At 44.8% G+C, this 14,738-nt stretch overlaps 1 protein-coding gene across 1 annotated transcript in view; it reads left to right on the top strand.

The window, feature by feature from the left end:
• Nucleotides 1-14,738, top strand: part of LOC121582490 (pappalysin-1-like) — a 119,914-nt gene that overhangs the window by 102,765 nt on the left and 2,411 nt on the right. The gene's annotated exons all lie outside the window — the stretch shown is intronic.

Genomic DNA, 14,738 nt, shown 5'->3' with positions numbered 1-14,738 from the left:
CAAAATTTAAAGGGCATATTTATATAATGAATATGAATTCGGAGGACAGAAATTATTAAATATTAAAGCATTAGACCTATCACTAAAAGCTTCAGTCATACAAAAGTTATACTTAAATCCGAACTGGTTCTCAAGCAAATTAGTAAGATTGTCTCACCCAATGTTCAAGAAAGGCCTTTTTCCCTTTATTCAGATTACAACAACTCATTTGCAGTTATTTGAAAAGGAAATAATCTCCCAAATATCACTATTTCTAAAACAAGCCATAGAAAGTTGGTTGCAATTTCAATTTAATCCTCCAGAAACGACAGAACAAATAATGCAACAAATATTGTGGTTAAATTCAAATATACTAATTGACAAAAAACCTTTATTTTTGACAGAATGTTTAAAAAAGCTATAATCTTCGTAAATGATATCATCGGTAGGACTGGTGGAGTTATGTCGCACATGCAGCTAACAAAAACATATGGAAATGTCTGCTCTACCCAAAATTACAACCAAATAATTGCAGCCTTACCGCAGCAGTGGAAGACGAAAGTGAGGTGGAGAAGGGGGAGAAAGTAAGGAACTTGTCTGTCGGCCTTGCATTAAAGAACATAATTGGTTAAGGAAAACTGTGATAAATAAAAAAGTATATCAGTTTCACTTAAGGACCAAAGGATTGACAGCCGTCCCATAAAGATTACAAAATAGTTGGGAAGAGATCTTTGACGTACCGATCCCATGGCATAGTGTTTATGAACTGACACGCAAAACGACACCGGATTCAAAAATTAGAATCTTTCAATTTAAATTATTATATAAAATTCTTGCTACCAATAGAATGTTATTTATATGGGGGATACAATCTTCCCAGCTCTGCAGATTTTGCTGTGAAGAGACAGAATCATTAGATCATTTGTTTTGGTTCTGTCCATTTGTAGCTTGTTTTGGACACAGGTCCAGGAATGGCTAAAGGATTTGCAATATTTACCTGGAGCTAACCTTGCAGATAGCATTACTGGGTGATCTGAAAAGTCATAGTCAATCGATCAATAATATAATAATACTTTTAGCAAAAATGTTTATTTTTAATTCACAATATGTAGAAGCAATGAGAATAGAAAGGTTCAGAACTTTTGTAAAACATCACAGTACGTTTGAAATATATATGGCAAATAGAAATCCTATATGGATGGTGTTAAGAGATAGATGGGAGGTATTGAATAGAGTTGAAGGATGGGACTAATAACAAATAACAACAAATAATAACAAAGATAGCTAATAATGTAAGCATACTGTGTCCATAATAAGTATATAGGTTGTATGTTGGGAGCTTTTGGGAAAGAGCACAGTTAGAAAGATATGGCATATAGAAGCAAACCGGATGGACATCATGAAAATGATCGGAGAGGTTGAGAGTAGAAGAAGTTCAGTAGCAAAAAAAAATAAAAAGTAAAAAAAAATATATATATAATTATTGTAAAATTAATTGTGTCCATAAGGTGTAGATAGTAAGTATAGACCGGAAGTAGAGGCCTGGGCATTGTTGTTCACTAATTTACTCCCTAAGTAGGGAAAGGATGGCGGGGTTGAAAAGTAATAAAGGGGAGTATATATATATATAAAACATGGGGGATTGGAAGTGATGCAGACAATTACATTGATAGAAGATACAATCTATCTGCAATATTAAGCTGATCCACCCCCCCTAAAAAAAAAAGAAAAAAGAAAAAAAAAAGATAAGAGTTAAGAGAAGATAAGATATGTTCCTAAACAAAGTTAATGGGAATAGTCTTAAATTTATTCTTATGTTGTCACTGTGACTACTGAGAGTTATTTGAAATTGGGTGTGAACTTATGTTCGCTGCCATATATTTTTGATCTTGACATTTTGAAGATAAGCAACATAAAGCTTCCTTTTTCTGTTTCACATTGGCAATGCTCAGTTGCCCAGCTTTACGGGTTAAGAGTTTTTACTCCACCAGTTGTACACAGCTGTTCTGTACACTCTGTGTTTCTCTAGCTTGGTGTGTGTATTGTAGTCTTTTTCCCAGGCTGTGTCTGGCACTCTGGCTGGTTTAGAAGTCTATCGTAGTTCCTCTACCTGAGTCTGTACTATTCTCTGTTTCTCTGGCTCATTCTGTTCCTCTGTGGATCTGGCTGGGTTTTTACTGTAGCATGTGTGTCTGTCTGTCTGGATCCAGAGTCTCTTCATTTCCTGCTGGGAGCCAGGCGCATGTGTCCCCTCTCCCCAGAGTCCAATCAGAACGTGTGTGATTGCTTCCGTTCCACCTTCACTGTTCCTCCCTCGCTATTTTAATGTCAGCGTTCCACAGTATCAGGATTAATCAACGTTTTATCCTCACTGTTCTATGCTTCCCACCATTCCACCCTCCCTGTTCCTCTCAGGCTCCTCCACTTTGGCTTATTCCACTCTCTCTGTACCTGTTGTAAAAAGGAGAAGGTTCTTGGCTTCTGTTGTGTAGCCAACCTGGTAAAATAAAAAGTCATTTGTAAGTCAAAAACAAAGAGCCAAAACCAGGATCAAGCCAGAGACAGTAGTTTTTACCTGGATGCATCATCTTTATTGGACCCACCCATGGTGTGTTCCAAAAGACTGCTGTTTGTTGACTAGCTGCTTTGGCCCATTGACTGGCCAGGGCTTCCAGTATGAAGCTGTTCAGCAGCACCAGGAACAAGTTGTCTTTCACAACCTCTCTGTCTCTAGTTATGGAAAACCAGCAGTAGGCATGGACTGACTGATATCTGATAACAAATGTGTCTGGTATCTGTAAACAGAGCAGTAGTAGTATGCCAGTCACCAGTCTCATGCTGTAGCCTACTTGGGGATGTTCCATCATTCTTACTAGAATGTTTTACGTCCATTTCCTTTCAATCAATAAGTCAGTCATGTACTAATGTATGTTCAGACATGTTGCCACATAGAAACTGGCCTAGGGCTTTGTTTTTGTCCTTCACTCATCTGTTGTGTATTAGCACAGGAATAGGGGTGTTTAGAGTCCATAATTGAGGGTAGAAAGACACTGGCACAGTGTGGGATGTAGCCACTTTGATAAACAAAAATACAACTCCTACCAACAGTTGTTAGCTGCACTTTGGTGGTTAGTGTCCTTGGATACTGAATATCAGACAGACACTAGACAGACACTAGACAGACAGACAGGCAGGCAGGCAGACAGAGGAGACGGCCCATCTCTGGGAGCGTGTCTCTGAACGTCGGCCATTTCCGCTGAGCCGCAATGATAAGAGGATCACCTGGGCTCAAGCCCCAAAGCCACGCGCTACTCCCAGGCATTCAGCCTGGCAGCCGTTGAAGCAAACACTTCAGCTGGTATTTCAAAAGTGACTTCCCTGGAAATGGTTAGGATTTGGGAAAGATAGAGAAAATTGCTCTGAAATAACCGATCATAATTTGATTTATCGGCTGCCAGGAGTGAATGGCGAAAGAGGTTACCTGAGTTGAAGAAATGGAAAGGAAATATACGGAGGTGAAATGGGTCTGACAGGTGGGAGAGGCATCAAACAATAGTCCATTGAAAATCTTCTAATTTATTATCAAGAATGTATGAGGAACTCATCCATGAATATAGAACATGTGGCATCTAAATTCAGTATAAAGACAAAAACACCTTTTAATGCCTCATCTGACTCTGTGAAAACAGTCTGGATCTAAATGGTTACCCTCACCCTCATCTCTGTCTGATTATCCCAGCCCCAAACAAAACAACACGACACAGACAATGACAAAGTAACTCAGACCTCTTTTTACGACAGTCTCCATCTATTCTGCCCACTCACTGGTGACACACAGACAGTCAGTCAGTCACACACTGTTTTCCTCCTTGTGGGAAGTTAGTGTTGTTGTTTCAGCCACAGGCAGAGATTCCATCTAGAGAGCTGCATTCCCGCGGGTATCCCATGAGACATGCAGGCCCCTGCAGAGCATTGCGGCACGGTTGGCATTTTCCATGCTGTGGGCGGGAGTGGCGGTCAGACACACCACTTTGGGATGAAAATATGTTTTTGTCCCGCAGATTTTTTGTTTTGTATGTGTGTGTTATCTGATGTATTAAAGCACCTCGTTGTCACACTATTCTCAAACTCTCATAGGATAATGCTGCTTCAAATTCAGTAACATACCTCTCCTCTCTTGTGTTGGGCGTGCGAGATCAAATGTGCCTATGCGTGGTCTCAATTAAATAGCCTGTAGGCTATAAATGGGCGGAGAAGCATGCGCAGTTGTTTTTCCATGGAAATGAACTTCCTAAATATGAAAGGCTATAGTTTAGGCCCCGATATTGACTGGGAATAAATATAGATCACACATTTATTTGTGTCTCCCTGCAAATGTTCCTGTTCCTATCAATGTTACGCAAGATTAATACAAAACGCTTGTCTTTCTGTTTTGTAGGCTATTCGTTATCTATTGTATTAAAAGCACCTCTGTTGCAATATTCACAAAGAGCTACTTCTTGCTGATTTACGCTCAGTAGCCTACCTTTCTTCTCTTTTGTTGGGCATGCGAGATCAAGTGCACCTATATGCGGGCTGCATCATACAGTGGGGAGAACAAGTATTTGATACACTGCCGATTTTGCAGGTTTTCCTATTTACAAAGCATGTAGAGGTCTGTAGTTTTTATCATAGGTACACTTCAACTGTGAGAGACGGAATCTAAAAAAAAATCCAGAAAATCACATTGTATGATTTTTAAGTAATTAATTTGCATTTTATTGCATGACATAAGTATTTGATCACCTACCAACCAGTAAGAATTCCGGCTCTCACAGACCTGTTAGTTTTTCTTTAAGAAGCCCTACTGTTCTCCACTCATTACCTGTATTAACTGCACCTGTTTGAACTCGTTACCTGTATAAAAGACACCTGTCCACACACTCAATCAAACAGACTCCAACCTCTCCACAATGGCCAAGACCAGAGAGCTGTGTAAGGACATCAGGGATAAAATTGTAGACCTGCACAAGGCTGGGATGGGCTACAGGACAATAGGCAAGCAGCTTGGTGAGAAGGCAACAACTGTTGGCGCAATTATTAGAAAATGGAAGAAGTTCAAGATGACGGTCAATCAACCTCGGTCTGGGGCACCATGCAAGATCTCACCTCGTGGGGCATCAATGATCATGAGGAAGGTGAGGGATCAGCCCAGGCCTACACTGCAGGACCTGGTCAATGACCTGAAGAGAGCTGGGACCACAGTCTCAAAGAAAACCATTAGTAACACACTACGCCGTCATGGATTAAAATCCTGCAGCGCACGCAAGGTCCCCCTGCTCAAGCCAGCGCATGTCCAGGCCCATCTGAAGTTTGCCAATGACCATCTGGATGATCCAGAGGAGGAATGGGAGAAGGTCATGTGGTCTGATGAGACAAAAATAGAGCTTTTTGGTCTAAACTCCACTCGCTGTGTTTGGAGGAAGAAGAAGGATGAGTACAACCCCAAGAACACCATCCCAACCGTGAAGCATGGAGGTGGAAACATCATTCTTTGGGGATGCTTTTCAATCAATCAATTTTATTTTATATAGCCCTTCGTACATCAGCTAATATCTCGAAGTGCTGTACAGAAACCCAGCCTAAAACCCCAAACAGCTAGTAATGCAGGTGTAGAAGCACGGTGGCTAGGAAAAACTCCCTAGAAAGGCCTAAACCTAGGAAGAAACCTAGAGAGGAACCAGGCTATGAGGGGTGGCCAGTCCTCTTCTGGCTGTGCCGGGTGGAGATTATAACAGAACCATGCCAAGATGTTCAAAAATGTTCATAAGTGACAAGCATGGTCAAATAATAATCAGGAATAAATCTCAGTTGGCTTTTCATAGCCGATCATTAAGAGTTGAAAACAGCAGGTCTGGGACAGGTAGGGGTTCCATAACCAGGCAGAACAGTTGAAACTGGAATAGCAGCAAGGCCAGGCGGACTGGGGACAGCAAGGAGTCACCACGGCCGGTAGTCCCGACGTATGGTCCTAGGGCTCAGGTCTCTCAGTTGGCTTTTCATAGCCGATCATTAAGAGTTGAAAACAGCAGGTCTGGGACAGGTAGGGGTTTCGTAACCGCAGGCAGAACAGTTGAAACTGGAATAGCAGCAAGGCCAGGCGGACTGGGGACAGCAAGGTGTCAGCATGCCCGGTAGTCCTGACGTATGGTCCTAGGGCTCAGGTTCTCAGAGAGAAAGAGAGAACGAGAGAATTAGAGAGAGCATACTTAAATTCACACAGGACACTGGATAAGACAGGAGAAGTACTCCAGGTATAACCAACTAACCCCAGCCCCCCCGACACATAAACTACTGCAGCATAAATACTGGAGGCTGAGACAGGAGCGGTCCGGAGACACTGTGGCCCCATCCGAAGAAACCCCGGACAGGGCCAAACAGGAAGGATATAACCCCCACCCACTCTGCCAAAGCACAGCCCCGCACCACTAGAGGGATATCCTCAACCACCAACTTACAATCCTGAGACAAGGCCGAGTATAGCCCACAGAGGTCTCCACCACAGCACAAACCAAGGGGGGGCGCCAACCCAGACAGGAAGATCACGTCAGTAACTCAACCCACTCAAGTGAAAGGGGACAGGACGACTGCACCGTATTGAGGGGAGGATGGATGGGGCCATGTATCGAGAGATCTTGGCCAACAACCTCCTTCCCTCAGTAAGAGCATTGAAGATGGGTCGTGGCTGGGTCTTCCAGCATGACAACGACCCGAAACACACAGCCAGGGCAACTAAGGAGTGGCTCCGTAAGAAGCATCTCAAGGTCCTGGAGTGGCCTAGCCAGTCTCCAGACCTGAACCCAATAGATTGTATTGTATTGTATTGCCTAGCGACAGCCCCGAAACCTGACGGATCTGAAGAAGGTCTGTATGGAGGAGTGGGCCAAAATCCCTGCTGCAGTGTGTGCAAACCTGGTCAAGACCTACAGGAAACATACGATCTCTGTAATTGCAAACAAAGGTTTCTGTACCAAATATTAAGTTCTGCTTTTCTGATGTATCAAATACTTATGTCGTGCAATAAAATGCAAATTAATTACTTAAAAATCATACAATGTGATTTTTTGGAATTTTGTTTTAGATTCAGTCTCTCACAGTTGAAGTGTACCTATGATAAAATGTACAGACCTCTACATGCTTTGTAAGTAGGAAAACCTGCAAAATCAGCAGTGTATCAAATACTTGTTCTCCCCACTGTATGTGTGGTCCCAATTAAATAGCCTGTAGACTAGGCTATATGGGTGGAGAAGCATGGCACAGTTGTATTTAACTTCCTAACTATGATAGGGTTTAGTTTAGACATTGATAACTCAATATTGCTCGCAGATCGTTGCGCTCCTAAAAGTTATGCAAAATGTAGCTCAAGTCAATTAACTGTTCATTCTCCTATATTTTGCTCCAACTATACTCTCTTTCAAACCATGTCTACCCTTTGGCTGATATAGCCCAATAATACTGATAGCCTAATATAATGCGCCACATGAGAATCTCTGGTATTTTAACTTATTTCTTAGGCTATTTTGGCGCATTTTTATCTTTACTAGGGGTGGGGAAATTGCTGGGACAGGGAATGCACAGCGAGCTGCCACATACACCTAAAATAACATTTTGAGATCAGTCCTTGTAGGACTGGGTGGGAGTCCGACAAGAAGTCGGCAGGAGCGGTATGAAAAGCAGCGGGATTGGGCAGGAGCGGTATGAAAAGCAGCGGGATTGGGCGGGCGTGGTATGAAAAGCAGCGGGATTGGGCAGGAGCGGTATGAAAAGCAGCGGGATTGGACAGGAGCGGTATGAAAAGCAGCGGGATTGGGCGGGCGCGGTATGAAAAGCAGCGGGATTGGGCGGGCGCAGTATGAAAAGCAGCGGGATTGGGCGGGAGCCATATGAAAAGCAGCGGGATGAAGAAATCAGTCCTGCACAGACCTCTAATTCCATCCGTTCATGTTTGTTAGATGTAGCTTTGCACTTCTCCAAGCCAACAATATAAACTTTTTAGACAATTATAAGGTTAGTGGAGGGACCCCATTTGATCAACTGACTTATAAACCCCATAAGGTCAGGAAAGGGTGTTTGTAGTACAGTGAGGGAAAACAGTATTTGATCCCCTGCTGATTTTGTATGTTTGCCCACTGACAAAGAAATGATCAGTCTATAATTTTAATGGCAGGTTTATTTGAACAGTGAGAGATAGAATAACAACAAAAAAATCCAGAAAAACACATGTCAAAAATGTTATAAATTGATTTGCATTTTAATGAGGGAAATTGACCCCCTCTCAATCAGAAAGATTTCTGGCTCCCAGGTGTCTTTTATACAGGTAACGAGCTGAGATTAGGAGCACACTCATAAAGGGAGTGCTCCTAATCTCAGCTTGTTACCTGTATAAAAGACACCTGGGAGCAGAAGCAATCAATCAATCAGATTCCAAACTCTCCACCATGGCCAAGACGAAAGAGCTCTCCAAGGATGTCAGGGACAAGATTGTAGACCTACACAAGGCTGGAATGGGCTACAAGACCATCGCCAAGCACCTTGGTGAGAAGGTGACAACAGTTGGTGCGATTATTCGCAAATGGAAGAAAAAAAATGAACTGTCAATCTCCCTCGGCCTGGGGCTCCATGCAAGATCTCACCTCGTGGAGTTGCAATGATCATGAGAACGGTGAGGAATCAGCCCAGAACTACACAGGAGGATCTTGTCAATGATCTCAAGGCAGCTGGGACCATAGTCTCCAAGAAAACAATTGGTAACACACTACGCCGTGAAGGACTGAAATCCTGCAGTGCCCGCAAGGTCCCCCTGCTCAAGAAAGCACATATACAGGCCCGTCTGAAGTTTGCCAATGAACATCTGAATGATTCAGAGGAGAACTGGATGAAAGTGTTGTGGTCAGATAAGACCAAAATCGAGCTCTTTGGCATCAACTCAAATCGCCATGTTTGAAGGAGGAGGAATTCTGCTTATGACCCCAAGAACACCATCCCCACCGTCAAACATGGAGGTGGAAACATTATGCTTTGGGGGTGTTTTTCTGCTAAGGGGACAGGACAACTTCACCGCATCAAAGGGACGATGGACGGGGCCATGTACCGTCAAATCTTGGGTGAGAACCTCTTTCCCTCAGCCAGGGCATTGAAAATGGGTCGTGGATGGGTATTCCAGCATGACAATGACCCAAAACACACGGCCAAGGCAACAAAGGAGTGGCTCAAGAAGAAGCACATTAAGGTCCTGGAGTGGCCTAGCCAGTCTCCAGACCTTAATCGCATAGAAAATCTGTGGAAGGAGCTGAAGGTTCGAGTTGCCAAACGTCAGCCTCAAAACCTTAATGACTTGGAGAAGATCTGCAAAGAGGAGTGGGACAGAATCCCTCCTGAGATGTGTGCAAACCTGGTGGCCAACTACAAGAAACGTCTGACCCCTGTTATTACCAACAAGGGTTTTGCCACCAAGTACTAAGTCATGTTTTGCAGAGGTGTCAAATGCTTATTTCCCTTATTAAAATGCAAATCAATTTGTAACATTTTTGACATGCGTTTTTCTGGATTTTTTTGTTGTTATTCTGTCTCTCACTGTTCAAATAAACCTATCATTAAAATTAGAGACTGATCATTTCTTTGTCAGTGGGCAAATGTACAAAATCAGCAGGGGATCAAATACTTTTTTCCCTCACTATACATAGTGAGCTGGCTGGGATTGTTGTGCTGGTCTGCATTTGTCAGAGGTCAACGGAAACCACCACCACCCCCATCTCTCCACACAACCTTTACCTTCTCTGTTATTGCTTTGGGTATCCCACCTTACCGCCATGGTCTGCACTGCTCTGAAGGGAACACCACACACAGAGAGTGAACATGGTACTGTGGAGTCTGGCAGCCAACTCTGTGGCCATAGGGAGAGTCCCCAGAAAGGCTCTCTGGAAACCACACACACACACACACACACACACACACACACACACACACACACACACACACACCAGTGTCATGCACTGCCACAACTTGTTGTGCCTGTGTGGGGAGTGACTCAGCTGGAATCCTACGCAGGGTTATGACACAGCCCTGCCAGCCGGAGATACCAGAGATAACATCAGAACACCCCTCCTCTCCTCCATTACTCCTCTCCTACTCCTCCTCTCCTCCTCTCCTCCAGGCAAAACCTTCACAGCTTAATTTCCCCCCGTTCTTTTCTGTTCTTTCGTGTGAGTGCGATAAACGGAAGAGAAGAGAGGGGGAGGCTGAAGTACTTCCCCGCCACCCCATGTTTGTTTTTGTTCCTTATCTCCACTCTTTTTCTTTCCCTCCTTCTTTCGTTCTCCTGGAGATTTGCGTATTAAGGAGTTCTGGATGACTTGCTGTGTATTATTCCTCTCAGGGACTTTGAAGGTGCGAGGCAGGCTGCACGTAAGGTCACCACTGGATCCCCCCTAATGACTGCAAGCTGTTGGCAGTCAAGGGGGGAGGAGGGGAGGGAAGAGGGAGGATACGGAGTATGACTGAGGCTGCCTGCCTCTCTGCCTGCCTGGCTGGCACCTTTACGTTTCTCCCAGAACCCCATAGAAATAAATCCTTCTTGGGAAATAGAAGCCACCAGGCATGGCAACCCTTCCTCACCCCTCCACGTTCATAATGTCGCTGTTTGTTTTTGGTATTTGATGACTTAAGTGAACTTTTGGGAGCTCCCCCACCCCACGCCTACACCTTCCCCTCCCCTCCATGACCCAAATTCTTCCATAATATGCTCTTGTTTTCCCTGTGTCATTATTGCTCTTTGTCTTTTACAGTGTCACAGAACTCTTCCTTTCCATTGGTTTATTCACTGACACAGGGCGCTTTGCTCCTCTCCCAAACATGCACTTTACAGCCCGTGTTTTTTTCTAGACATCGCTACTACTCACTGTTTCTGTGTTTACATCTAACTTTAACTTCTACAAGTTCCACCAGGGAGAAACTTCAAACATACATACCTTTTGAAGTTTAAAGAAAATGTTGGTACACCAATTTAAAGAGAAATAATTCAGCTAAATAAATATGTCAGGCCAGGTCGGGTTTCTTTTTTGTCGCTCTGCTACATTTCTACACAAACACCCATTTAGACTGGCACGCACACCTTTACAAAAAGGTCATGACTGAGATAGTCAAATCAGCAATACAACAACTTGTTTTTCAAGTCTTTTTTGCTTTTCCTACACTTTCTGTTGTTTCCCATAGAAATGGCCTTCTCAGATCATAAAGTCAGGAGTTCAACCAATTAGCACAGTGTTCTGATTCTGGGATGCTGCATCCCTTCTATAATCCTATCAATGTTGTTCAGTTTATATCAAACAGTAATGATTTAATCGATGACCTTAGATGTGAGGAGAGTAGGAGATATATCCTGTTTGTTGTCTTGGGGATTTTCTTTTCACACTCAATGACGCACCTGGATTGAAAATTAGTATTTATCCATTGTTTATTGGTATGGCTACTACTCATCTGAGAATCAGATCATGATAATTTTTGCTGCGTCAAAGTGAGCTGTTGGTGGACATTTACCCAGCCGGATAGTGCGCAAAGGATTAAATTCAGGCAATAAAAAGGCCAGCCCTCCATGGCCATTCCTCTGTGACCCACCTTGTTCAGGGCTAGGCTGCATATACACAAGGTTCCACTAGTGCCTCTTACACTGTATCCCTTGAAACCTTGTAAAGGATCATCCTGGGAAATAACATGATTGCATAGACCAGAACATCCTGGGCTTTGACTGAACCATCTTGTGCTCTCAAGTCCTTGGGCATCCAGCCCCATCGTGCCCCATTCAGTTCCACCGCGGTCACAGCGTATATTGGCTAACTGCATGTAGAGAGTGTGCTGCATCAACAGCTCTTATTTAAATGAGTTTGACTTCTGGTCCCCATGCCAAGTCAATTAAGGGGAGAGAAGCAGTGGCAGGGGCCCACGGCCCAGTAGTGGAGTAGTGCTAGAGAGTTCTGGTCGGCAAACATTAAGTGTTGGTTTCGTACCTGCCTTTTTTATTTTTTTAAATAAGGCTTAATTATTAACGTATGTCTGCCCTGCCACGCAATGTTTACGGCAATAAAACCCCATCGCTAAACGAGCAGCTCAGGCCTTCCAAATAGTTTCCTTTAATCCTGGTCTTTAAGTGGGAGGAGAGGAGGCATGGTACAGACCGGGAATGGGGGAGAGTAGGCACCGTGTCAGTGTAGGTTAGGGAGGATGGAGGGATGGATGGGGTTTCTCCACAACCGAGCAAAGGTAGTAACTCTCCAGGGGAAACACACTCCCCGCAGGTATAGGAGCCTCGACTGTTTGCTCACGTCGAGTGCCGGGCGCTAGCAAAGTCAAAACCTGCCCTCCTGGAACATTCTTTCTCTTTCTTTCTCTCTCCCTCTTTCTCTCTTTCATGCACTCTCTTTCCTGTTCTCTCTTTATCTCTCCCTCTCTGTCTTTCATGCTCTCTCTCCCACTCTCTCCCTCTTCCATGCATACTTTCTCCCCTCCCCTTTCTCCCTCTCTCTCTCCCTCTATCCTGTATTTGTTGTTATACCAACATGTATCTGGTGTGTAGTAGAGCGTGATCACCAGTGGTTCTCATTGGAATAACACAATTAGTTCTGGTTTGTTTTATCTGCTTGACTGTGTTCATATGAGCCGATGTTATGTGAATATTAATGATATACCACACAGAGAAGGGATCTTTTCCATATTATTACACTGAATGTGTTTAAATACCAAAAACAAAGCTTGATTTCAGATGTGGGATTCCCTTTTTCCATGATCTCTAGATGAGCCACTTAGCTTCTATCATGATACGTATTATATTCTGTTTTTATTTAATTAATGTAATGCATACAATATGTCAGTGACCTCTTCAATCATGGATGCCTTGACCTGTTGGAAAAGTAATAGGATGTTACCCAACAGGGTCGATTGTCTTGTTGTTTTTAATGGTGTGAGTGTGTGTTTGTGGGCACCCTCAAGTGTGAGAGTAGTCCTCCCCAGCCCCAGCCCCAGCCGCAGACACACTTTCCTCCACTGAACACAGACTGACACGCACATACCTGGGGCCTGGCGTGATTGTGGCTTGTTTCTGGAGGTGGGGGTCAGGGGCTCTGACATACCTGCTCTTTCACGGGGGCTTTCATGTTGCTGTGGGTGTCCTCCTAGCCTGGTCCTGGGACTTCAACAGGGCTCCTGGCCCCCACTCGCCCCCTGCGGCTGCCCCGTTCCCAGCCACCCTCGGAGAACCCCGATCAGGGCCAGATGTGGCAGCTGGTTCAGCCACCCTGGAGGTCAAGGTCACAGGAAACCATGTCAAATTTACCACCCACCATCTCTCTCGACCAGATAGAGAGATAAACACACAGAGTGAGAGGGAAGAGGGAGGGAGGAAAGGGTGTAGGGTTAGGATTATGGGAGAGAGGTATTGGGTGGAGGGGAGAGACAGTAGAGAGAGAATGGGGCTAGACTGACAGCGAGAGGGGGAGACAGTAGGGAGAGAAGGGGGCTAGACTGACAGCGAGAGGGGGAGACAGTAGGGAGAGAAGGGGGCTAGACTGACAGCGAGAGGGGGAGACAGTAGGGGAGAGAAGGGGGCTAGACTGACAGCGAGAGGGGGGAGACAGTAGGGAGAGAAGGGGGCTAGACTGACAGCGAGAGGGGGAGACAGTAGGGAGAGAAGGGGGCTAGACTGACAGCGAGAGTGGGAGACAGTAGGGAGAGAAGGGGGCTAGACTGACAGCGAGAGGGGGAGACAGTAGGGAGAGGGAGACACAGAGAGAAAGTGTGAAGCAGACAGCAGGATCGCAAGAGAGCAAAGGGAGGAGAGGGAAAAGAAGGAGGAATTGGAGCGGGGTGTTTTTTGCCCCATGCCTGGCTCTAGAGAGGCACAGAGGAAACGCTGTTCATGCGATTGACAGCTGTTTCTGAAGTGTGTCCGGCCTGCGCTTGTAAAGTCGTCACATGGAGAGCCCGATTTCTCAGAAGAGCCTGGTGCTGGCCGCCCAACCCTCGCCCATTAGGAAATCCCTCTCACAAACAACTTGGTTTAATACCCCATTTCAAAGACGGACCTGCGTCATCAGCTACTTGTGCGCTCTCCCTCTGTCAGCCCCAGGGCCCCCGATGTCTACTCTACAAACCCCATGCCCCCAATGGCCCTGGAGGCCTGAGTCCCAGCCAGGGTATTGGTGGGCTTCCCTGGATGTATGCTCTGTACTGTACTGTATATACCACCCAAGCTTACCACAGGATTGGAGGCCGTAGGGGAAAGTCTCGACTCTTGAGGGATCCTCTGACCAATGATATTCTGAGGAATCTTACCCATTTACTGTACTGTATCTCCTTCTTACCAGCCAATTAACTAGCTAATTGTGTTGGCCTGTGACTCAGTGATGTTATTACCGTAATCAGGGTTTTGTTGTATGTTGCCATAACAACAAACAATTCCACTTTCAGATAATAGGAGGATGAGACACTGACTGCTGAAGTTTGAAGTCCCATACCAGCCAACAGCCTTCCTAATTGTGCTAGCTATTAGGCCTAATAATTCTTAATGACTCAGTTTATTTGCTACCCCGTTGCTGTTTTATTTGTTGCGGTGGCCAGTGTTTATCTAGCGTCACTGCTCTGGCACTTCTGTCAAAGCCACTAATAGGACAACGAGACGGGGGGAAGAATGCAGATATACTCTGGTCTGAATCCTCCAGGAACTCGCTGGA

The sequence above is a fragment of the Coregonus clupeaformis genome, chromosome 15 (assembly GCF_020615455.1).
Source record: "Coregonus clupeaformis isolate EN_2021a chromosome 15, ASM2061545v1, whole genome shotgun sequence".
NCBI classification, from domain to species: domain Eukaryota; kingdom Metazoa; phylum Chordata; class Actinopteri; order Salmoniformes; family Salmonidae; genus Coregonus; species Coregonus clupeaformis.
The sequence above is the reverse complement of the archived record's forward strand: the minus strand, read 5'-3'. Positions and strand labels throughout refer to the sequence as shown.